A 24,983-nucleotide genomic window follows, 5' to 3' on the forward strand; every position below is an offset into this window, starting at 1 on the left:
ATAATGATGTATTTCATGAGCGTACAAAGCATATTGAGATTGATTGTCATTTTACTCGTCAGCACATTGATCTTGGTGCCATTCGATTAGCTTCTATTGGATCCTTAGATCAACCAGCTGATGTTTTCACCAAGCCTCATCTTCCTAGACGTTTACAAGTTCTGGTTGCCAAACTCAATTTGATTTCTTCTAAACCATTTTGAGTTTGATAGGGGATGTTAAAATTTGGTAAATATAGTATAGACATTCTAAATATGGGTAGAGTATATATTTAAATATATTAAGTATAGAAAAGTATATATTTAGATATTATAGGTATTTTATTTCCTTTTGCTTCTTAACTTCTTGTGGCATGGCTGAAATTAGAGGTGTCAAATGGGCGGGTTGGGATGATATTGGAGATATTAAAATGGGATGAAATGGAAATTGGATTGGGTTCTGATCCGCCAAGTTTATTTTGGGCTCAAATAGGCTTAAAAGCAGGTTGGGTCTTGATTCGCCCAATTTGACCCGCTTAATCTCAATAATTTTAATATATTGTTATTTTAAGTATTATAATCACAATTTGAATTTTAACTCAAGAAAAATTTTAAAAAGAGAAGTTACAATGGATAGATAAATCCTAAAAGATATAAAATAGATAATAATTCATACCTTCAATATAATTACATACTTACATGAATGAAAATAAATTGTCTTAAAACGGGTTGAAATTGGAGATTAAATTGAGCTCAATTGAGGATTCTCTTAAAATGGGTCAAGACTTGATGAGTTGAGATTGAACTCAACTCAAATTATTTTGAACCCAACTCTTAAAATTATAGGCGGATTACCTATAGTTGGGCTCATTTTTATGCCCCTAGCTGAAATACATTAATTATTCTGTAAAATATATTACCCTTATACCTTATATATTAGCCAACAAGAAAAGGACTAACATTGCAGTACTTGATTGTACCTCATGCTATGTGAGTTGTACTATATGTATTTCTCTTTTGAAGTGGGAGTTAGGGTGTACTATAAGCTAAGAGAAGTGTACTTTAAAGTTGAGCCCTTTTTTTATTCCTTTTCTATTAAACATGTGTATTACTCTTTGTTTTACACGTGTTGTGGTAATTTTGTCTTTATGAGATAAATTTATTTCTCTTCCTTCTCTCATTCATAAACAAATAAAAATAAATAAATTTATTTCTCTTCCTTCTTTCCTCTAGGATTTCACTAATGCTATCTTGAATGTTGTATTTCTCTCTCTCTTTTTTCTTTTTTGTATTTGTATTTTCAGAATTCTTTGTTTGCTTGCATTGTTGGGTTTTATTTGCCCCTGATTTCTTACCATAAAAAGGTTTTTCTTTTAGAAAAAGGTTTTGGAGTGGCTAGTCCTTTTCTAGTAGGAAAATGTTTTAGGACTCTATAAATATAGGTTTATTCTTTCTAACTTAATTAGCATTCACAATGTAGTCTCAAAGGCATTGAGAGTTTTGGTTAGAGAGAGAATTTGTGAGACACAAGTTTGATACGTTATCACTTGTGTGAACCTCCCATGTATTATGAGTTAATTGGTTGAGGTTGTTTCTCTCTATATTTTGTACTCTCATATTTATAGTGAATTGCTCATTTCCTTTGTTAACGTAGGTCGATTGACCGAAACACGTTAAATATTTGTGTCTTTTTGTGTGTTTCTCGTTTGTCTTCTTATTCATGGTCTTTCGAGGTTTGATTTGCTCGCTTCCGCATTACAACTGCTTAATTTTCGATCCTAACAAGTGGTATTAGAGCCATGGTTCAGTGATGGAGCCAGGTTAGAGATGGGTGTTCATCTTGGCGGGTGTAGTTCTAGTCGCAACCTTTTTGACAGTAATGAAGATTTGTGTTGGAGAAATTGTTTCAGAAAAGTTTTTTGTGTCGAGACATAGATTTGATGGATGAGATTATGGAGAAGAGATGCAAGATCCTAAATATTATGTGAAGAAGGTGGACAAATTTATTTTGTAAGAAATTTAGGCCAAAGGGAGATTTGTTGGGTTTTATTTGCCCTGATTTCTTACCATAAATAGGTTTTTCTTTTAGAAAAAGGTTTGGGAGTGGCTAGTCCTTTTCTAGTAGGAAAAGATTTTAGGACTCTATAAATATAGGTTTATTCCTTCTAACTTAATTAGCATTCACAATGTAGTCTTAAGGGCTTTGAGAGTTTTGGGTAGAGAGAGAATTTGTGGGACACAAGTTTGATACGTTAACACTTGTGTGAACCTCCCATGTATTCCGAGTTAATTGGTTGAGGTTGTTTCTCTCTATATTTTGTACTCTCATATTTATAGTGAATTGCTCATCTCCTTTGTGAACGTAGGTCGATTGACCGAACCGCGTTAAATCTTTGTGTCTTTTGGTGTGTTTCTCGTTTGTCTTCTTACTCATGGTCTTTCGAGGTTTGTTTTGCTAGCTTCCACATAACAACTGCTTATTTTCGATCGTAACAAGTGGTATCAGAGCCATGGTTCAATGATGGAGCCAGGTTAGAGATGGGTGTTCATCTTGGCGGGTGTAGTTCTAGCAGCAACCTTTTTTACAGTAATAAAGATTTTTGTTGGAGAAATTATTTCAGAAAAGTTCCCTGTGTCGAGATGTAGATTTGATGGATGAGATTATGGAGAAGAGATGCAAGATCCTAAATATTTTGTGAAGAAGGTGGACAAATTTATTTTATCAGAAATCCAGGCCAAAGGGAGATTTGTTGGGTTTTATTTGCCTGATTTCTTACCATAAATAGGTTTTTTCTTTTAGATAAAGGTTTTGGAGTGGCTAGTCTTTTTCTAGTAGGAAAAGGTTTTAGGACTCTATAAATATAGGTTTATTCATTCTAACTTAATTAGCATTCACAATGTAGTCTTAAGGGTTTTGAGAGTTTTGGTTAGAGAGAGAATTTGTGGGACACAAGCTTGATACGTTAACACTTGTGAACCTCCCATGTATTCCGAGTTAATTGGTTAAGGTTGTTTCTCTCTATATTTTGTACTCTAATATTTATAGTGAATTGCTCATCTCCTTTGTGAACGTAGGTCGATTGACCGAACCGCGTTAAATATTTGTGTCTTTTGGTGTGTTTCTTGTTTGTCTTCTTACTCATGGTCTTTCGAGGTTTTCTTTGCTAGCTTCCGCATTACAACTGCTTATTTTCGATCCTAACAAGCCTCTGATTAAGACTTTTAGATGAATGATGGGTGTATATAATTTTTTCAATCTGATATAACTGCAGATAATGGTCCAATTGATTTTATTTAATTTTCATTCTCAATCCAAAGATCTTCTCCTAAACTTCACTACCTCCTTCTTCTCCTTTAATTTTTCAGATTTGCTCCTAATTTCATTGTTTGCTCGGCCTTCAATACTTACAAGTAAGCATTTCTTATTCTTTTATATAATTTCTTGCTGAATATTCTTATATAGTGCATGCATGTTAATGTAAATGTTGAATGTGAAATTTGGGACATAAGGACAGTTGACCAAACAAGTGAAATGATAAAACTAGCAACTGTAAAAAATTATTACATAACTCTTCCCATGGAATTGATACTAAGAGGAAAACGTGCTATTGGATCTGCTTCAAGAACATTCCTACTTGCTTTTGTGATTTATATCTACAAGGATTGAATTTATCTTTGTAAGATGATTTCTCTTTATTTGCTATTTTAGCATGTGTTGCGAAATTTCAAGAGCCGATCTTTTTGAATTGTTAGTTCTATTGTAATTTTGTCAAGTCTTGAATTTTAAGTTATAAATTAGAATCTAAGGTTTACATTGTATTGTCGTAACTTCTGTTGTTATGTTGAGAACGATTGATAATCGAGGTAATGATATTTTTAGTGTTTCTTTATTATTATAGAAATTTGAAGAATTTCAATTGAAATTTTGATTTCATAGGTTGGCCCAGTAGATACAGAAAAATTCATAAACTGATCTCTTCCTTTTTGTCAGAAATTATTTTTGTCCTGCTGTGATTTAACAATGCATTTAACTTTTGGTTAATATTTAGTACTATATAGACATTTTTCCTTCCGTTATTACTGAGGGGAACAAAAAGAATTTCAAGCCTCTAAGAACAAATGAGGTAGAAATGAAAGCAATAATTGCTATATTTGAATCTTCAAGCACAAAGCTGAAACTCGAATCATCCTTACCAACAAAAAAAATGTAACAGGTGAGTTTTCTTAGCTATCTATAGTCGAGATTTGATTCATTCCATGACTTTTGAATTTATAAGTCTGAAATATATGTTACTTGGATTTTCTTACTTCCTCGCAATTATGACCGTCTTAATGTTGTCCAATCACTTGACATATTTTCCTTGTTTTGGAATTTTTGGTTTCTCGGATGAATGGCACAGTCTTTCTCGGTATGAGATCGTTCATTAGGAACTATGAAAGATGAACTAGCGAGGATGGTATGTTGGGTATTCAAGTTCTTTTGCAGCCTTAGGTCCCCAAATTTACAGGTACATTAATATGCCACTTTCTGTTAGTTTACTTGATATGACTTCGACTTTAATTACATGAGATTAATCGATTTTAGTAGATATTTACATCAATTTAAATTTGTATTTGACAATTCATCTCAATATGGCTGTTGAGAATCATGAAATGACTACTATTTAGAGACTCTGTGTAACGTTATGATTATGATGCAATGTCATTTTGATTGTGTGATTTTCTTCTTTTTCTTTGTCACGTGAATTCAATGTTCATTTGGATATGAGAACTAAAATAAGTGAGCATGTTTGTTGTTAGTACATAATTCATGTTCTACTGTTAGCACTTTTGAATTTGGTAAAAGAACCTCTGTTCTCATATTGGTGTCTCCATTATAGGTCTTGCACCAGCTAAGTAAGCTACTAAAGTACTTACTATGTTGTTTGATGTGCTTGTGTTTTGATCGACCACTTTTGTTGTACTTATAACTATGAGAAGAGATCTTTAATCATTGGGTTCATGGTGTTTGCAATTGCTTTTATAATAATGATTTTAGATGTCACTATTTTGTATTGGAGTAATTGGGTTTTATAATAATTAATCACAACACCTGATAAGGTATGTGTATATCCTACCCTCCTCATAGCCCACTTAAGGAACTACAATGGATATGTTGTTGTATTTATCATTTTCTTTACGAGTAGGCTACGGTCATTTTATGTAGAAAAATGCAGCAATATGCATTTAACTAATTGACATTATCCTATTTCTTCCTGTTCTTACTTTAAAAAAAATTGTACCTTGAAGGTTGTTCCTTTGTGTTCAAACATTAGATAAGTTAAAGTGTCTTTGTTTGGTCAGTCTATACTGATAATAACTTTAAGCCGATAGTTAATGCTTTGCACCGCATGAAAAAACTGCAAACCTTAATTTTACATTTCTTGGAGTGTTATTTGGATGTGTTAGGTCTGCCTGATTTTTTTTATTATTAAAAATCCTCAAAAGATTTAAGTGATATGCATCCATTTTGGCGATTTGACACAGAGCCCTTGGCTTGCACTAAAATGAAAAATATTTATAAGCAAAGCAATGTTGGGGCAAAACACTACACCAAAAGAGGCCTTTAGCGGCAATAAATTTTCCTTTTAGCGGCAATAAGTATTGCCGCAAAAAAATTTAGCGGCATTTAATCAAATGTCATTGCATCCAATGTCGCTAAAGCCTTTAGCGGCATTTATATGGAGTGCCGGTAAAGACCAATATTATTGCCACTAAAATAATTACTTTTTGTGGCATTTATTCAGAGGCAATTACTATTGCCATTAAAACTACCTTAGAAAATGTACCATCAAGCATATTTTGTGGCTTTTGTAATTGCCGGTAAATATACAACAATTGCCAGTAAAGGAAACTTGTTTTAGTGGCATTTGCCATGGCAAATAAAATTAGCCATAAATTCGCCTTGATCCACATATTTAGTCAAACACTTTTAAAACAACAAAATGAAATTCACAAGAGAAATAAGTTCAAAGATAATAATAAACAAACTTACCAAACTCAAACAATGTCATTCACTTAACAATATTCAAACTCAATACATCCACTTCTCTGTCTTCCCATGGTAAAAAAAAATGAATTATAAAAAAGAAAAGAATGCATTAAACAATGTAAAAACAAAGAAATTGATCAACAAATTACACTAGATAAATTGTGGCATCTTTCGGGATCACGAGCATCTGCAGTATGTGCCAATTATTCTGTTTCTGCTAACACTTCATCATCAACTGGAATAGATCTGTTTTGATCCAACATCAGGCTCTTGTTTCAAATTATAAATTTCCTAATTCATTTCAGTTAAAAGCTTTGACACCTTGGCTGGTTATAGATTCAAATCCTCGAATTTCTGTCCACTTAGAGTTCTTCTCATGCTCTCTAAAACTTTTTAGCATATCAAACAATTGCCTCGGCCAATGAATGTTCACTATTAACCTAAAAAAAAGTAAAGTTATCAGTCTCGCATATTAGTATGGACAAATCAATTTGTTCCTCTTGATAAAATACTCTAATTGATTAAAAAAATGGTATAAACGGATCTATACTGTGCCACTACGTTTAACTGGATAATATGTGACATATGCAAGATCACAGAGTGAAGCATAACTAGAGATCAACAATTTTGGTAGGAAGAAAAACCTTTGCTTCAAGATACTTCCATTTGATGAACAACAGATGCTTTTTCGCTGTTCCATGGAAATTATTGTCTCCAGACAAGCAGCATAGAGTCTGAAAGAGAAAAAAAGAAGTTCGATATACAATCATATGATGCAAAAGGCAAACTAAGACTAAGAAATTGTCAAGTTGACTTGGGAGTAATTTCTAGCAGATAGATTAACATTGATAAGATTTCAAGTACCTGTGCATAGTAGCTTACTGTTTCACATGCCAGCCTCCTCTTCACTGATAAAGTAGCATTCTGACTTTTAAGAGCCAAACCTAATTGAATTTCAGTTCCCTGAAATATCACTCAAGCAGCGTCAGGAATCAGTCGATATTGGAATTTCAACAGAAATGGGAACATTAATTGTGCTAGATTTTTTAAATAATTATGGTGCTCATGCTAGTTTGCACACACCTAGGCTAATAAAACAAGGTACCTGCTACCTCCCACCAACACATGTAATGTGTATTCCGTCCATTAAGGCTTGGACAGATGGGAAGAAACTACCTAGTGTTTTTGTCTCCGTTGGATTAGAACATGCGACTTCAGTCACCACTAGGACATTCCCTTACTAAAGCACTGTTTCTTCCAACAATGTTAATTGATAGAAAATAGATGGTACCAAAAACACTAATATGGTATAGAGACTCACAACTTTAGATTAAGGAAAACTTTCTATAGATATTTGAAACCATGGGGCAAACAACACCTCTCGTGCACATAAACTTGTCACTTAATACTCACACCTGTTCCTCCCGTGTACAAGGTAAACCAGAGAAAGAATGAGGATAAAAGGTTACCGGGGCACCAAGAATTGTAAATCTCGTCGTCTCTATTTCAAAAGGTGCTCTTCCTACTTCAATTGTTATTCCCTGAAAAGGAAGTGGCAACCAAGAAGCACACAATCACTCGTAAGCTCCTCCGCAATCCCAGCCCAAAAAAAGTGGTAATATACCAATTTAAGTAATAAATAAAGCAATACCTTCACCCTCTCTTCTTCATTTGTATCCATAATATACGCCATATACCTAAAATCATTGAAAATTGAAGATAAGAGCTAAAAGGAAAAGCAATAATTAATTAAAAATGGGGTGAGGAGGATCATTCCACATGCAAGAAAATAAACTGGTTGTGGACCCTCTTCAAAACTCATTATCGATAATTTTGCACTCAAAGTTGACAAGATGGAATCAAGAGATATTCTATCTTAAGAATAATCAAGCAGTGAAATATCAGGAACCACGCAAACAACACACAACTAGCTTCAGAAATAAAGAAATCGAGAAAAACAGGAATGAGGCATTCTGTCTTTGCAGCCATCTCTCACAGATAAAAAGCTCAGTTGGACACTAGGAATATGCCTAGCTTATCAGAATTAACAGGAACTAGTAACTGTATGTGTCATAACCAAACTCGGAAACTTTAAGAGTTTTAGCAGTAAACAGTGAACCAAGCTTTGATAGTACAAGTTCACATCAACCAAATTCTAACTCCAATTAAAAGAAAAATACTAGCAGAATTGCAGATGGCTGCTTGTATAAGAAATCAATCATGTTATGGAACTCTCCCAGAAGAATGCCCACAATATCCTAAACTTGAACATCAGACAATACACCCGAACACCACAATTGTTTGTAGGTACATTAGGAACGTGAATATCAGATTTTGCATAAGTGCGCAAAGTCTCAAGTTCAAGGCATAAAATGTAAAAGTACACTATTGATTTACTAGCCTGATTTCGGATGCAGAGATCTCAAAAATATTTAGCCTAGTAACTAACAATTTGAATTTTATATGAATGAATAAAGGTTTCAATTAGCTACTAAGTTTAGTTATTTACCTTCAAATAGGAGATCAAAAATCGAACTCCACAATAGCTAGTTTGATTGCTATCTGCAATTCTGCACCAATTTTATTGGACACAAGATCAGGCTGTGAGATATAGAAAACACATGCATCAGTTCAAATAAAACTCTAGAACATACACTCATACATGACCCAACAACTGAATAAAATGGATATTAGTAGTCACCAAACGTCATCGTCGTACAGTTCAAATTCGATCTGATCGAATATGAGGCAATGGCGATGATGAATTTGCCTATACGAATACGGACTGCTGACGGTGAGCTTGTGAAGAGACGTCGGCGACTTTGATTCCTCTTTCTTCTCATCAATAGCACTGATGTGCTGAATTTCACTACCGTTGTGCTGAACTCCACCACCGTTGTGCCGGATTCCACCGTCGTTGTGCCGGATTACACTGTCAGTGTGCCTAACTCCACTGTAGTTGTGCGAATTTTGATTTCCGTCGCCGTTGTGCTAATTTCGTTGAAGGGTGAAGATGGAGGAAAATTCGAAGAAAAAAGGAATTGGGGGAAGTAAAAAATATTACAATTCGATTTTCATTCTATTACTTTTTATTTTTAATTGTCACTAAAAAGTACTTCTTTTACTGTCTAAAATTTAAATGCCGGAAATAGTATAGATTCTATAATGTATTAGTGGCAATTTACTTATTGCCACTAAATAAATGCCACTAAAAGCATCTTTTGTTATAGTGAAAGGAGAATAGTTACGGATGATTTATATAGTTGACTCTAATTTTGTTCCTGATTGAAGCTTAGTTGAGTTCTTTCTGTTTTGAAAAGTTTTAACAGATTGAAGGATGATGCATATTATAAGCAGACTCTAATGACTCTTTGGGCTTATAAGTTATAACCCAGGAAATGATCTCCATGACACGAAGTATACAGTATTCTATATTATTTTTAGTAATACAAATTTCTACAATGACACATTGATATACTATATTTACACGAGTTATTCCTTGAGCAGAAGATTGTTGTTATGATATAATAGTTTAAAAATGATCGAAGGGGAGCTAGGAACTTCTTAAATTCAAAAGGAGTTTTAAGTTTCTTTACTTTTTTGTGCTTTTTCATAAATAAAAAAACTATACTCACTCACATATATTCTAGGATAATCCTGGTGATATAAGGAGTCATCATTTCTCATTTTATATGTTTTTATTTCCTTTCTAATATTTTCAATAGACATCATCATATAAGTAGACCCTGCAAGCTGACTACTACCTTCATCAGTTACTAGGCTGTGATGAGATTGAGAGAACTCAACAGCAGATCCAGTAAAAATATTGCCTCTTCATTCATAGTGTTTTAGCTCTGTTTCCCCACTTTTTGTTATTTGTATTAGCATTTAGACATGATAAATAACGTTGAATTTAATTTCTCGCATTGTCCTTCACCTTCTCCCTTACCCCTAAGGGGGAGACAATACCATTCTGTTGTCATTCAGATCCATGGGCTGCTTGATAGTGTATTTGAATGATGATCTGCTTCAGTTCCTTGATAAATCATAAGAAACTTCTTTCAGTTTCTCTATCAAAAATAACTTTTTTCCAGTTAATGAATATATCTACATTCACGCTGACTTCTTTGTGCACTTATATTCGAACATATATATATATATATATATATATCATATTTAGCCATTTCTTGATAATTGCAATAAGATAACTTCACTTATGATGTCGATAAATTATATGTGAAATCAAAGGATGTTCATTCCTTTATTTGAACATAAGCTAACTGGATCATAAGATTAGTACTTTATGTACTTATATTCTTGTTGTAGGCATTTTGTGCGGCTTTGAAATTAACTGTCCATTACAATCTTAAGTAATTTTTTAGCGCTACATTTGAAGTACAAAATTGATCCTGAATTGGACATAATCTTTGGTGAGCATAGTCGGTGACTTTCTGGTGTACAAATGAAACATTTCAAGGTGCTCACTGTTCATTTCTTAGTAGTATTATGCTATGACATCGATTAACATGGGTGTATGTTATATAGTCTTTTATATTAACTTGATTTTGTTCAGCACCATTAATGTTGATTAGTTATTTTAGTTCTTTTAATTAAATAATACACTGATAAATTTGAGGGTTTATTATAAAAAATCACTGATGATACAAAAGATTTCCATAAGCCTATTAGTGTTCTATTGCTCTTCTATGGTGTGGTTATTTTGTCTTTTTAATCTTTCTATAGTAATGGAATGTTACAAGTGTCTTGCAACTTTAAACTTTTTTTGCATAAGAGTTTATGGAGTATGTACAAATGCAACGTTTTATTTTATAGCTTTCTAATTTTATTTTTGCAGACCTCTTTATTTCATGTTTTCTCAGCTAATTGTTTTTTTACTAGCTTTTTGAAGGTACCTCAAAATACCTCCTTGCTATGTGATTTTTGGAATAGCCAAGGATGGCTACCAAGCTGTAGAGTGTAGCTCTTTCTTACTGAAATGATAAATCAAGACACGTTCAAAGATACATACATTTGATATGTTTAATGGTATATTTCTTTTTATTTGTATTTTTTACATGTCATAGAAATAACTATCTTATTAAGCACAATGATGTACACAGAAGATATTTTTCACATGTAACGATAGCTTCCTGGTAAATTTGTATCTGGATGGATTTAAAATGCTTTATTGTTTGAGTAGCAGTTGTCATTTGCAAGGAGTGTTGCTTTAGTTTATAGCTAGGTATTTTTAGTTTGATGACATACACCCGAGTGCTGATATCCCCGTTATTGTGTGTCCACTAACTGATACCATGTAAGTAGGAACAACATTGATAGAAATATGCTCTTCAGTGTAATTTATAATGGTGAACCAGAAGCCTCAAGCATTTTGATATGGTCAAATATATATGATTTTCAATTTTATGTCATAACTGTGGGAGTGTTGCACGTGCCCAGACGTCTCTATACCTTATATAAGTGTGTATGGGGTTTGGGAGGACATGTCTATTAAATGGGTAAATTACATAAATCTCATAATTTTAATATGAAATTACAATCTATTCCTAATAAGTTTCTAATTACATTAATCCCTTAAAAATTAAAAAAATCGGATACAATAATTGAAGTTCAGATACATTAATATGTAGCTCGGATACATTAAATATTGTCTCGGATACATTAAAAACTAGCTCGGATACATAATATGTAGCTCAGATACATTAAATACTAGCTCGAATACATTAATATATAGCTTGGATACATTAAAAACTAGCTCAGATACTTATTATGTAGTTCGGATACATTAAATATTGGCTCTGAGACATTAATATGCAGCTCAGATACATTAAAGAAATTAGGGATTTTGGAGATTTTTAAAAGTAACAGGGGATAATGGAAATAAATGAAACAAAAAGTGTGTATTTCTGTAATTTGCATTTAAAGGGTATATATTCATATACACATCCATATTAGTACTAATTCCGTTTTGAGATTTTTCAGAATACATTTCTTCAGTGGAGCTGCTCAGGCACCTCCCCTGCGGTAGTGTCTCCGCCGCTACGATACTGCACCTGCGATGGAAGGTCCATAGGTGCGGCTTATGGTCAACAGTTCTGCCCAGATCAGTCATTTCACATTTACGGAAACTTCAATGCATATAAAATATCTCTTAACCATCTGGAAACACATCGTTTGCCTATCCTTATGATATCACTCAACTCCGAGAGCAACTTTCAACATCCTATACCATTGCCATTGGAGTGAAGATTGGAAGCTTTAATTGTGAAAATCCTTAATCCTTCTTCAACTCTATGCTTTGTATTGACTATTTGTAACCAGGTGTAGTAATTAATTTCAGATTTGAATATTGTGCTATACATAAACAATATTTGGGTTTTGAATAATTCTATCTTGTACTTTTATATCTATTTGAATACTTTCTTATTTATGAAATGAGTGTTTAATTATCTAGTTAATCTCTTGCTTTAACTATTTTCCAAAGGGAGTGATCAACCCTTGGACTATCCCATTTACTTCAATTGAGCATGAAAATGTTAGTTGAGGTTGAGAAAAATTAATTAACATGATTTGAGGTTTTAACCATCATCTTGTGGATTCGAGCTAGAAATAGTAGAATGTTTGTGTTGCTTAAATTGGAAGGTCTTTGTTGATACTTAGATAGGTTTGAAAGAACTAGTTGAGAAATATTTGCCTATGATCGAGAGATCGATGTGGGTCGAGAATCCCGAGACATGTTAATTAGATAGTAAACAATTGTCTGCAATGGATCATATATATATTGATTGATTGATTTCTCATTCCCAAATCTCCTTGCTATCCTAGGTTGTGAAGGTCATTGATCAATTTATCCTTTATAGTTATTCTTATCCTCGTGTTCGTTTTATATCAAAATTCCTCCCCTCCCCCAACCCCCCTCCAAATTTTTTTTACTTATATTAGTGGTTTGGATTAAAATAAGTGATTAGTAATTCCTTAACTTCTCAATTGCCCTTACATTATTTCTTGTGGGATTCGACGTCGACTCCAAAATGGGTATTAGTTTGCATATGACCGCCTATACACCACAATTTTGAGGTGTAGTTGAGCATTACAAAAATTGGCTTCGTTGCCGGAAAATAATTTAAATTATTGAGTTGATTTGAAATTTGAGTATACTTGTTTCTATCCAAATTATGAATATGTGTTTGTGTTTTAATTTCCTTGTTTCTTGTGTTAGACATATTTTGTTTATTTTTAAAAAAAACTTGAGTTCTCTTGGGGATAAGGATGTTATGTATGGAGTAACTTTTGAAATAGAGAGATTTGAGTCATATTTCAACCATCTTTCAACATTCTGTTTGGTTAGGAGAACGAGAATCGAAATAAACGAACTTATGGTGAATCTGGAAGAAGTGGGGTCAAGCCATGACATTTTGAAATTTGTCAAGTCAAGAAGACAAAATGAAATCGCTCATTTGAAGGTGAAAAAAGCGTAAAATATTATACCCTCAATATCGTTTTGTCTCGATATCACCACCCCATGGGCATATCCATGTTCTTAATTCAAAATTGGGGAAAAGATTTATATCTTCCAAATAAAAACGTAAGGGGTAAAGTTGTTTGCATCGTGCCATGATGTTAATCAAGAGCTTGATGAGAGGTAACCCATCATTTCAGAAATTGAAGTTTTAGATATTTTCTTTGTTAAAATAGCTTAGCGTTTTATTTCCGATTAATCTGCAAAGTTTCAAGTCTTTTTGAGCTAAATTAGACAAGTACTTGAGATAGTCAAGCACTGTAAATTGCTAAAATTGGTGCAGGGGAGCCATTCATGCGGAAAAATGCAATGCAGGAACAATGTCGTTGGAACGCTAAAACTTCGCAACTGCAAACAACAGAGGCACCTAGAAAGTCCCTCCAAAGCAGATATAGTACGGCAAGAGAGGGTATCACAATAACAACTAGAATGTCGCATCTGCGACTGTCGAGTTTCTTTTCCAGTGAAAGTAGGTAAAACAATTGCACAAACTCAAAACCCTTTCACACACCCACTAAACTGTTCTTCTCCTCCTCCCTCTTAATTAATGCACATAAACATATGTGGTCTTTACTTTAAGAATTCACATTACTTTCTGTTACTAGTACAATTAAGGGACCTTAAAAATCAGAAGATGATGAGGACAAAGAGGTAACCCTTCTTGACATTAAGCGAAACCTGAATGTTTACTTTATCAAGAAACTGAAAAGTTCAGCTAATGTTTTGATTGACTCACTACGTGAGCTCACTACTGGAAAGGGCTTTTTGAGTACATTTTTCAAAATTAAAGAAATTTCTTTTTATCTGCTCAAATTTATGAATTTGGAGACAAAATTGCCTTAGTCAATGTTGAAAATATAGATCTTAAGGAGAAGTTGAAGAAAACCCTCGAGTCTAGTTCAAAAGGGAAGGGTGAGGCTTGAAGGCTTCAACTAGAACTAGAAGAGACCTTGAAAAGTCAAAATTGAATCTGGTTGTATCCCTAGAAAGAAATGCTCAACTAGAAAAGGACATGGTCCGTGTTAAGAAAGAGCTTAACAAATTACTTAAATGGACCACATACTCTAAAATGCTAGCAAGTTTAACGAGTAAGGGTCTAAGATTTCGAAAATTGAATCCTCCATATAATCCTCACAGTAAATATGCTTGTGATATAAGGATTAGGGGTATACAAAATCAAATCGAAAATCGAATCAAACCGCAATTCGAGTCAAATCGAGAAAAAAAATTCGACTAGTGATTTGGTTTGACTTGGTTCGGTATTGAAAAAAAAAATCCAACTATATTTGGGTTGGTTTAGTTTTAACTAAAAAAAACTCAACCCGAGACCAAACCAACCCGACATATATATGTAATTTTAAAATTTTATTTTATACATAAAAATATTTACTTTGATATAATTTTAAAATATTTCTTATACTATTTCATAGTTTTTTATCTTTTAATATATTATTTCAAGTTTAAAACTTAGAATTCGGAATGGTCCAATAAATATTATAGTTCATAAATGTTGATAATTATAATAAAACTTAAATCAAAATCAAATTAATACTAATGCAAAAAGAAAATCAATTCAACACTAAGAATGACAATAATATTAAATACGGAAAAGGGTCATATTTACCCATGTACTCTTAGAAAATGATCATATTTGCCCTTCGTCATACTTTTTTGATATGTTTACCCTTGTCATCCAACTTTAAGATCATATTTATCCTCCATCCGTTAAATCTCCATATTTTCACATAATATTATTCATGTTGTGCCTATGTGGATTTTATTTTTATATAATTAAATCTAAATATTATTAAAATTATTTAACTCGCTCCATACATTAAACCCAATCCACTAATCAAAATAAAACCCAACTTGATTCTTCTGCGTAAATTTCTTTATGGGCATTCTATTGGAACAAACAGGGCCGGCTCTATGTATACAAAAATAAGTCATTGGCCTTAGGCCCCCAATTTTAGGGGGCCTCAATTTTTTACCAAGAATAAATTATGTGTTAATTTTTTAAAGGAAAACATTAAATATTTATGATAAAAAGTATATATTTAAAATTATTATTTTATTCTCTTCAACTCCATTCAAATAGAAGAAATCAAGAAAATATTGTTTTATTTTCTTACACTCTCTCTACTAATACTCACATTATTTTCTTTTTAACTCCTTTTACACTCTCTTCTTTAAATTGTTGATAAGTTAGAGTCATATTTTGTCAAAAATATCAATTAATAGTCGAAAAGTGTTGAACAAATTGAATTGTAAATTCTTTTTCCATTTCTTCTTAGATTTTCAAGCATTACAACAACCATAGTAAAATGTGGGGTAACCAAATTATCAACTTCATCAAAGTTATGGTTCTAACTCTTATATTTATTTGAAATTTGTCAACTTATTACTTGTAGAACTATGTTAACAAATCATATAATGATTGCCCGAGTAAAATAATATTTTTCAACGTTGAATTAATAAAATCTTATTTAAAACTAATAATTGAAAAAGAAATCGAATAAATTATTTATATATATATATATAAAAATATTAGGTAATACTTTGCATTTAAAAATGTAAGAAAAATAAATTTTAAATAAATGCATGTGAAGTTTATTTAGATTTTAGGTCTCTAATTAAGATTTCGTTTTAGGTCTCCGATTACGTTGAGCCGCCTTTGGGAACAAATGTAGAAAACTATATAGTATCTCCTCTTTCACATTAGACAACACTCAACGTTAGAACTAATACAGATTTTAGCATTCAATTAGATATTTTTGTTAAGTAAATTAAAGTCAAGTTTCATCGCTAATCTTGATGCATAAAATTGATTAATCTTAGCATTTAGTTCGATATTTTTGTTAAGTAAATTAAAGCCATGTTTCATCGCTAATCTTGACACATAAAATTGATTAATCTGCATTTTATTAAAAAATAAGTAGAATTTCACAAACATTCTACATGTGCTCTGTTTTCTCGATGGTTTCAAACGGTGAAGAATGTGAAGTGAGGTTCAACAATGGGGATGGATGATTTAAGTTGGTTTCCGGTAGCTATCAATGGTGAAATGGGAAAGGAGATAAGATTAAATTCGAAGTAACTACCAGAAAACTTCTATATATCTAGAATATTTAATGTTGTTCGGGAATATATTTATTTGATGGATCTGCTTCAATGGTTCAGGATGGTGTTTCGATTTTCCGATAGTGATGGAGATCTCAGATCTGATTACAATTACATTAACCCATCTGTCCCATACAAATATAAAACCCAAACCCACGATAGTTAAAGACTTGTTCTTGGGTTCATTAGTGGATGAGGTTTAATTCAATGTGGGTGGGTTAAAATGATTTTAATAATATTTAGATTTAATTAGATAAAAATAAAATCCACACAGGCATAACATAAATGATATTATATAAAAATATGGAGATTTAACGGATGGAGGGTAAATATGTCTTTAAAGTTGGATGGCAAGGGCTAATATATCAAAAAAGTATGACGAAGGGCAAATATGATTATTTTCTAAGAGTACTAGGGTAAATATGACCCTTTTCCGTATTAAATATTTGTTTTTTAGTTTTACATTGGTTTAAACAATTAAAATACATAATCTAATTTTAATTTTCCTTAAATATTTAGTAATGTAACTAATACTTGTTAAACTTATTTTAGCATGATTTAGTACTTTTAAATTATGATCATTTTCATTATGACTTTGCAATATTTATTTTATATGATAATTTCATTATTATTTTTTACTGAATATTCTAGTGTCATCAGTATTCATCTCATATTTTGTGTTATTTTCTAAAGAAACACCTTAGATAATTGTATTTTGGTTGGACTAAAAAAATATTTGGAGCACAAGTTAATTATATGTTTGTATGCAAACTTTACCGAAAAAATTCAAAAATCTAAAAAAATCTGAGGTTTATTAGTTTGGTTTGATTTATAAATTTTATAAAAATTGGACACAATGATTTGGTTTGGTATTTGAAAAACCCGAACCAACCCAAGGTTGAAAAACCCGAAAAAATCTGAATTTTATTAGTTTGGTTTGGTTTATAAATTAAATATTTTCACATAAATAATTTGGTTTGATATTTGAAAAACCCGAATCAACCCAATCATGTACACCCCTACTAATGATCATAAATAATTGTGAAAGATGTGCTTTGAATTGTAGTGCTCAATTTTGACTGTACCCCTCAATGGAAACCTTGTTGTTACTTCCTCCTTCTCCTGTGGGGTAAAAAAGAACAGCGTTAATCTTTGGAATAAGTATTTCCAGATTAAAAGTTTTTTTTTCGCTCTTTAGGGTGTATTTTACATGATAATAAAAAGTTTCATGTTTTTTTCCTAGAAGATAATTAATGGTCTTGAGTCAAAGTCGGGAGGTCAAAATTTGGATTTTGGGTTAGGATTGAGGTTGAAAGTCGGATCAGAGATCTAAACTCATTTCGGATGGTGATGTTTAAAAAAAGTTTTGATTTTCCCCCTTTACTTTATGTATATAAGTCGTTTTTCTTAAATAAGAAGAATAAGTTCATTTGAAAAACATTTTTCAAAATATTTATTCAAACCAAACATTAGAAAATTGAAAAACAATTTATTTTTTTAAAAAAAAATTCTTTATACCAAATATAGTTTTAATAAGTGTCCTTTTTCAGAGGTGTTTATACCTTCACATCCTTTAGGAAAAGTGCAATTGAAAAATACGAGTTGATAAATATTTAAGTCACTTTTAAATGATTGAATAATCAACCTATTTAAAATGAATTAAATTAAACGAATAACCATAAATTTTACCACCCCTAATCAGAGAGTCAACACAACTTACCCAAAATGTTTGGAGCATTTAGTAGAGTGCCTGTAGTAGGATATGCTTTGCCAAACCAATAAGGCACCTAATTGGACCAATCTATGGATACTGACTACTCCCTCCGTTCCATATAGATGGATATTTTTTATTTTACACGGTTATTAAGAAATTATCAATAGATTGATCAATTTTACTATTTTACCCTTTGTTAAACTTTCAAAGTCATATTAATTATAGGGGTAAAATAGAAAAAAATTAATTAATTCTATCCTGATTTATTAATTCAAGTAATATGAGACAACTACTTTTAGTGAGGAGACATCTAATATGGATGGAGGTAGTAACTTTGAATTTCAAAGAATCTATTATTGAATAAGATAGTTGATAGGGGGAGACCCCTTCTCGTAGATAGGGAAAGCTCAACAACTGTATTTTTAAGTCAGACTTGTACTAAAAAGAGAGGACACAATCCCCAAGCTTGCACCAGTCCCTATTACATTGCCTGATGCCCACCTTTTCAAATATTAGCCAACGTGGGGTTGCTTCTTCCCGGAGGTAAGTTAGCAAAATTCAAACTCCTTTAGAACTCAAATGCCTCAAATAATAGTTGTAAATTAAGATGCGTAAGGCTGGGTAATACAACTTCACATACTTGATGCATTTATATGACTATATCTCTTCTTTCATGGAAGTCGATATTATCGAGCTAGTCAATTTAGCATCAACATGGATTGTAGTGCAGTGGTGAGACTACTTCACCCTTAATCAGAGGTTTCGGGTTCAAGCCTCGGGTATGGAGAGAATCCTATTAGGAGCGCAAAAAAAAAAAGAAGGAAATTTCATAAATAGCAAAGCGATTAAACTTAAAATTATATGATTTATACATGGTTAAAATAATTTTTTAGGTATATATAGTATATGTCGAACCCCCTACTTCGTGTATCTATTTTTTTAGATTTTGAATCCCCTTATTGAAAATTCTGGCTCCGCCACTGACGCTCCATAGCTATAATTTTGTTTGCTATGTGTATTTCCGGTCCTATTACGCTTCATAGCTATAGTTTCATTTGCTATGAGTATTTCCATTTGTATAATTTGCTTGCCAATATACAAACAGAGTAAGTATATACAAATTTTGTATTTATATATTTAAGAATATTTTAGAACTTATACAAATCAAATGTATCAACATGATGAATATATACAAGTTAGGGTAAGCATATATAAATTCTGGATTTATACAATTAGAACCGAATCATACAAATTCTGGATTTATACAATTATGAGCCGAATTATACAAATTCTGGACGTGGGCCACATAATTATGATTGTAATTACGTAAACTGTAGCTATGTTACTAATTAACTAGTATATATTTGCTTATCCACGTAAATTTTAGTGTTTGGAATTTAGATCAATAAACGATTTAATTCAAACCTTAGGTCAATTATGAAAGGATTAAATTCATTAAGGAAACACAGTTTTCTATTGAGCTCGGAACCTAGTTACCTTTTTGATCTTGAGTAAGCCGAATCGAAAGTCGATTGGAAAATAAGGGCAAACCTATGGGTAAAAACACTCATTGTGTTCCTCTTTTTTGAGTGTGAGCATTGCATCTGATTCCGGATCTTAAATTGATTAACCTCTGTGTGTAAATATGGAATCATTCTTGATGTGAGGGCACTTAGATACTTCGAGTTGAGCTTGATTGCACAAGTAGCAAGTATTGCGAGCAAGAGAATCTTTGGTAATGGTGTGTCACAACTTGAATCTTTGAGTACACAATTGATCCTTGCATAAGTAAATTTGAGTCTGGTTGTGTGCATTCACTACACCATTTTAGGCCTACGGCCACCCCAGTAAAGTGTAGCCTAAACTAGCAAAAAGTGTGGCCTTTGATAAAAGGCTACACTTTTAAGCTTTAAGCAACACTTTTTAGGGGGTGGCCTAAAGAAGCGTAACCTTTGACATTAGGCAACACTTTTTAAATGTTGCCATCACAGCTACACTTATAAAGCGTAGCCAAAGAGGTATCAGGGCACGCTTTGTAGTGATGCATTAGTGACACCTTTTTCTTATTATACTACACTTAAAAGCGTTGCCTTTGCTTTGTTATTGGTCACACTTAAAAAGTGTTGCCTTCTATTTCTCATCTAGAGCAACACTTATAAAGTGTAACTTTTCTTATGTACAAGTTAACATTGGACGTCCTACAACAACACTTTTGAAGTGTGGCAATGTTGTGTAGAATTTTGTAGCCACAATTTTTTATTTTTAAGAATAATAATTTTTATTTGCATATATTCAATAATCACATAATTAAATATACAAGTGACCTAAAGCACAAAATTAACTAATAATTAAATCGAAGCTATATATTTCAAATAAACTTCGAGAAACATCTCTTGTACAACCAATACTTAGAAAGTGATTGCTTAAAGATCTCTACTATCAATAAATTCCACAAAACCAAATACATTCAAACATATATGACAATAGTACAAAAACTCTTGATCGTTCACTACAATAGATCGAGTTTACTTCTGGCCACAATTCAAATTCAATTACCGGCATTTTCCTGCACATTTAAAATAAAATAATATGTTAGTGAAATAAATCATGTATTTAATATGCTTAAATTCACAGTAAGCCAAACCTATTCATAAATAGGAATGATGAAAAAAGAGAAAGGTGCGAAATTTTTTACTATGTATGAGGTACAACTAGTACAAGTTCTATGATGATATTATCTTATTAATTTATATTCTGACCTGGGAACCCATGTTCTATTTTTCTTCTTTGCCTTTTATTGGCTTCTCTTTCATGCCCTTTTCTTTCCTTTTTTTTCTTCTTATTTTCTTTTTTTTATCCCTCCAAGCTGCATACAAATGCGAAATATAATTTTAAGTGCATTTCCTCGCAACATGAGGCTTCCTGATCCATCAATTCCCAACTTAAAGGTAATTAGTTTTGTGAATCTTATTCACAATTTTCTTTACTGTGGTGCTCTTTTGTCCTTTAATATTTTTAGCAGTGTGTGAGTTAAAACTGTAATTTTATGATCAATCATAGAGTACATGGTGTTGTTCAATATTTGTCAAGCTAGGTAACACTAAAGTGGACCACATAGAACATGGTGCTGTTGCAGAATATTTTAGTAAAATGAGATGGGCATCTATAATGTGAAGAAACTTTTATGCCTTAGTTTAGTTGAAATGCTAGGCTAGATGTGTAGATCCATTACCCACCGAGTTCTAAAACCTAGCTTCATTGACCCACCGGAATTTCTTGGTATAAAAAATAATTAATGTAAATGCAAGGGAGTAGGAACAGGCTTTGAAAAGAGTATTTGATGTGGCTTGCTCAACATTATTCATATGTGTTGTTTATGCAGTATGGAAACAACGAAACTTCTTACTGTGGAAGGTCAGACAAAGGTTGGAGGTATTATTGTTTGTGTTTCTAAGGCAATTTTAATGGCTGTTTTTCGTGGCCCAGTGGTGTTTGGAGACAGCACAGTGGACTTCACAGCACAAATTGAGATAAGTGCTAAGGTTCAACCAGAGCCTACTGGACGGCTATTGTCTCCCAACAATCTACTGTTTGTAGAAGTTCAGCTGAAGCTGAATACAAAAGTATAGCCACAACTGTAACTGAAGTTATTTGGATGATAGGTCTGATGAATGATGTAGGTATTAAGGTGCAGAAACCTATAGAGGTGTGTACAGACAGTAAAACATCAATCTTGTACAAGGGATTATTTGTACCAAGTACACTCCAACAAAGGAACAACCAGCTAACATGTTAACCAAAGGACTGACCAAGGTTCAACATCAAGTTCTCAGTTCCAAGCTTGGAGTTCAAAACATCTTTTCACTTCCAAGCTTGAGGGGGAGTGTTAATAGTATTGACTTAAAAGATGGGCAAAGATTATAAGTTAGTTAGGATTAGTAACTAACTGTTAGTTAAGTTAGTTATGCCTTACTAGTTTGTTACAAGCTTACAAGCTATTGTATATAAATAGATACATGTAAATATTGAATACTCAATATAGAAATATTAAGAACGAAAGCATAGAGAGTTTAACTCTAGCAAGATTCATCTTGTTTAATGATTATTTCATCTTCTTCCTATTCTCTATTACTTCTTCTTACTTTCATTGTTCTTCTTCTTCTTCCCCCTAATTCTAATATTCATAAAACTACAACTACTCCGCTACCCCAGAACCCCCTTGTTAATTGTTTGGATGAGGCTGTTGAAGTTATTGGAGGGTTGGAAGGAGGGTGTTATGAGAACACAACTAATTTACAAGATGGGGTATCCAAAGGGGGGAATATGTCTCATGATGGGCATGAGAACACTCAAATTGACCATAGTCTAGACCATAGAACCCCTGCTACCCCTCAGCATCACATTCAGAATAAACATCAAGTTCCAAACAGGTCTCATATTAATGCTACAAGTCAGGATCAAGTGCAAAAAATTCAGGACAACAATGATAATATTTTAGGGAGGCAAGTTCTTATTACTCCTACCAGTGAAACAAAGATGAAGGATCATCCAGACCCTACAGGTGATAACAGTCAGCAGAATGGGAAAGATAATGATCAGACTCCTTCCAACAACAAATCAAAAGGTAAACCAACCAAGAAAACTAAAACCATCACAGTTCAAAGCAGTAAAACAACAGGGGAAAAAAGTACACAACTACAACCCAAAATCATTAGAGTCCTCCTTCAACACAATACAACGCTCATACAACTAAAAATATGAAAAAATTAGGTATAGAAGCTGAAAGGAGACAATGAGTGACAAAAACAAAGTACAGTCCTCCTTCAACACAATACAACGCTCATACAACTAAAAATATAAAAAAAATTAGGTATAGAAGCTGAAAGGAGACAATGAGTGACAAAAACAAAGTACAGACTGAACTTTCAAATATTCAAGATAGTAAAATAAGTTTAGAACTTCTTTACCAAGAACACCAGCTTAACTAGAAGAAAAACAATATGCAGACTATTAACAGAGAATGTGAAATACAAAATACCTTTTGAAGAATCGAATCATGAGCTGACCCTGAAGAATGGGGAAGATTTGTGCCTCTTACAGCTTGTGCGCTACTTGCATCAACATGTGAAGCAAGGTTAGATCCAACACACCCTGGTATATCTTGAAAATTCAATCCAAGGTTGTTTTGCAGCAATTGAGTGAATAAATGTCGCATTTCTTCTCTCAATTCTTCCTTTAGAGAAGTGATTTCATTGGAATGCTTTTGTTTTAGATTGTTAATTTCCTCATCTTTCTTCAAAGAAGTTATTGTCACTGATCTACCATAGCACCTAAGTCGACCAGGCTGCTCATTTCCAAACACTGCCCTAAATGCATCATCAGCTGTTTCCCCAGAATTTTGGCGATTCTGAAGTTCATCCTGTTGAATAAAATTGGCATCCATAGTGAACTGTAAGTACTATTTCATTTCCAGTCCTATGATATCGATCAAGAACTAAAAAAAATTAACAACTTTTCCTAGCAAACAATTCAGCGACATCGATAAAGAATTGATATCTCCTCGCACTTGCACAAGAAGAAGAAAAAGAAGAATAAGAAGAAGAAGAAGACATACGTGATAAAATTCAATGGAGTAAAACTCCCCACAATATATGAATTTTAAGTCTGAATCAAATTCACTATTAATCTCTTTAAAAAACTTACTATTGCAACTTGGGTATCAGCCTGGATTTCCTTTCCCGTCTTGGTACGAGTTGCAATAAACATTTCAGGCTTTGATGGTTCTTCGTTGTTGTCTTTGGCTGCACGCTACATATTATATCAAAAGAAATTTAAAAAACATCAATATGTTCTAATAAAGTATAAAAAAATGAAATTCATATTTTTGAAGAAATGTCAGCTAAGTATTACCAATGCCACGCGTACTCTTACAAAATTAATATGTCCCATTCGATGCCTCCACTTTTATTTTTTCCTGTTTTGAGAATTCATCTCGCATATGGCCTATTATTAAATAAAAAGAGATAATTGAATTGATAAATCAAAAAAAAAGAAAAAAATAATAGATATGATGCAAACTAGGTCGATGAGTAGAAATGCACTATTTTAGCGTTACTTGAACTGTTGGGTGTTTCCAATACTCGATCCGCTAGCGGAATTGATTATCTGGAATGCCATCAGGACGCTTTGCTAGCATATCCTCAAGGGTACTGTTTTTATAAAAAAAGTTCTCTTTAATTTTTTGTTTGTGTCACCTCCAAGCATCACGAAGACCAGTCATCACCCACTTCTTTCCTTCTACTAGAATTAGAAATTTGGACTATGCAAAATAAAATATAGTTAGCTTCAGTAAGTAAAAACAAATAATAAAATATGCAATCTCAAAAGTGATTGTTCTTACATTGATATATTCCCACATGCGCTTTTTAGTATCTTTTGGCACCGCATGCCAACTAGTGTACATCAAGCTGATGAATCTAGGATTCCTTGCAATTGTTCCTATAAAGTTGCTTAATTCTGACACTATCTTATTAGTTGGTCCCATTGCTTGTCCTTTATCAAATGTCACCTCCTTTCTTTCTTCCAAAGTTCTTGCGTGAATAT

General features: G+C 32.6%; 1 pseudogene; it reads right to left on the reverse strand.

The window, feature by feature from the left end:
- Window positions 1-23,246: 23,246 nt before the first annotated feature.
- Window positions 23,247-24,371, reverse strand: LOC125823916 (uncharacterized; annotated as a pseudogene).
- Window positions 24,372-24,983: the final 612 nt, after the last annotated feature.

This window comes from Solanum verrucosum, unplaced genomic scaffold (assembly GCF_900185275.1).
Source record: "Solanum verrucosum unplaced genomic scaffold, falcon-dt-bn FXZP01000056.1, whole genome shotgun sequence".
NCBI lineage: Eukaryota > Viridiplantae > Streptophyta > Magnoliopsida > Solanales > Solanaceae > Solanum > Solanum verrucosum.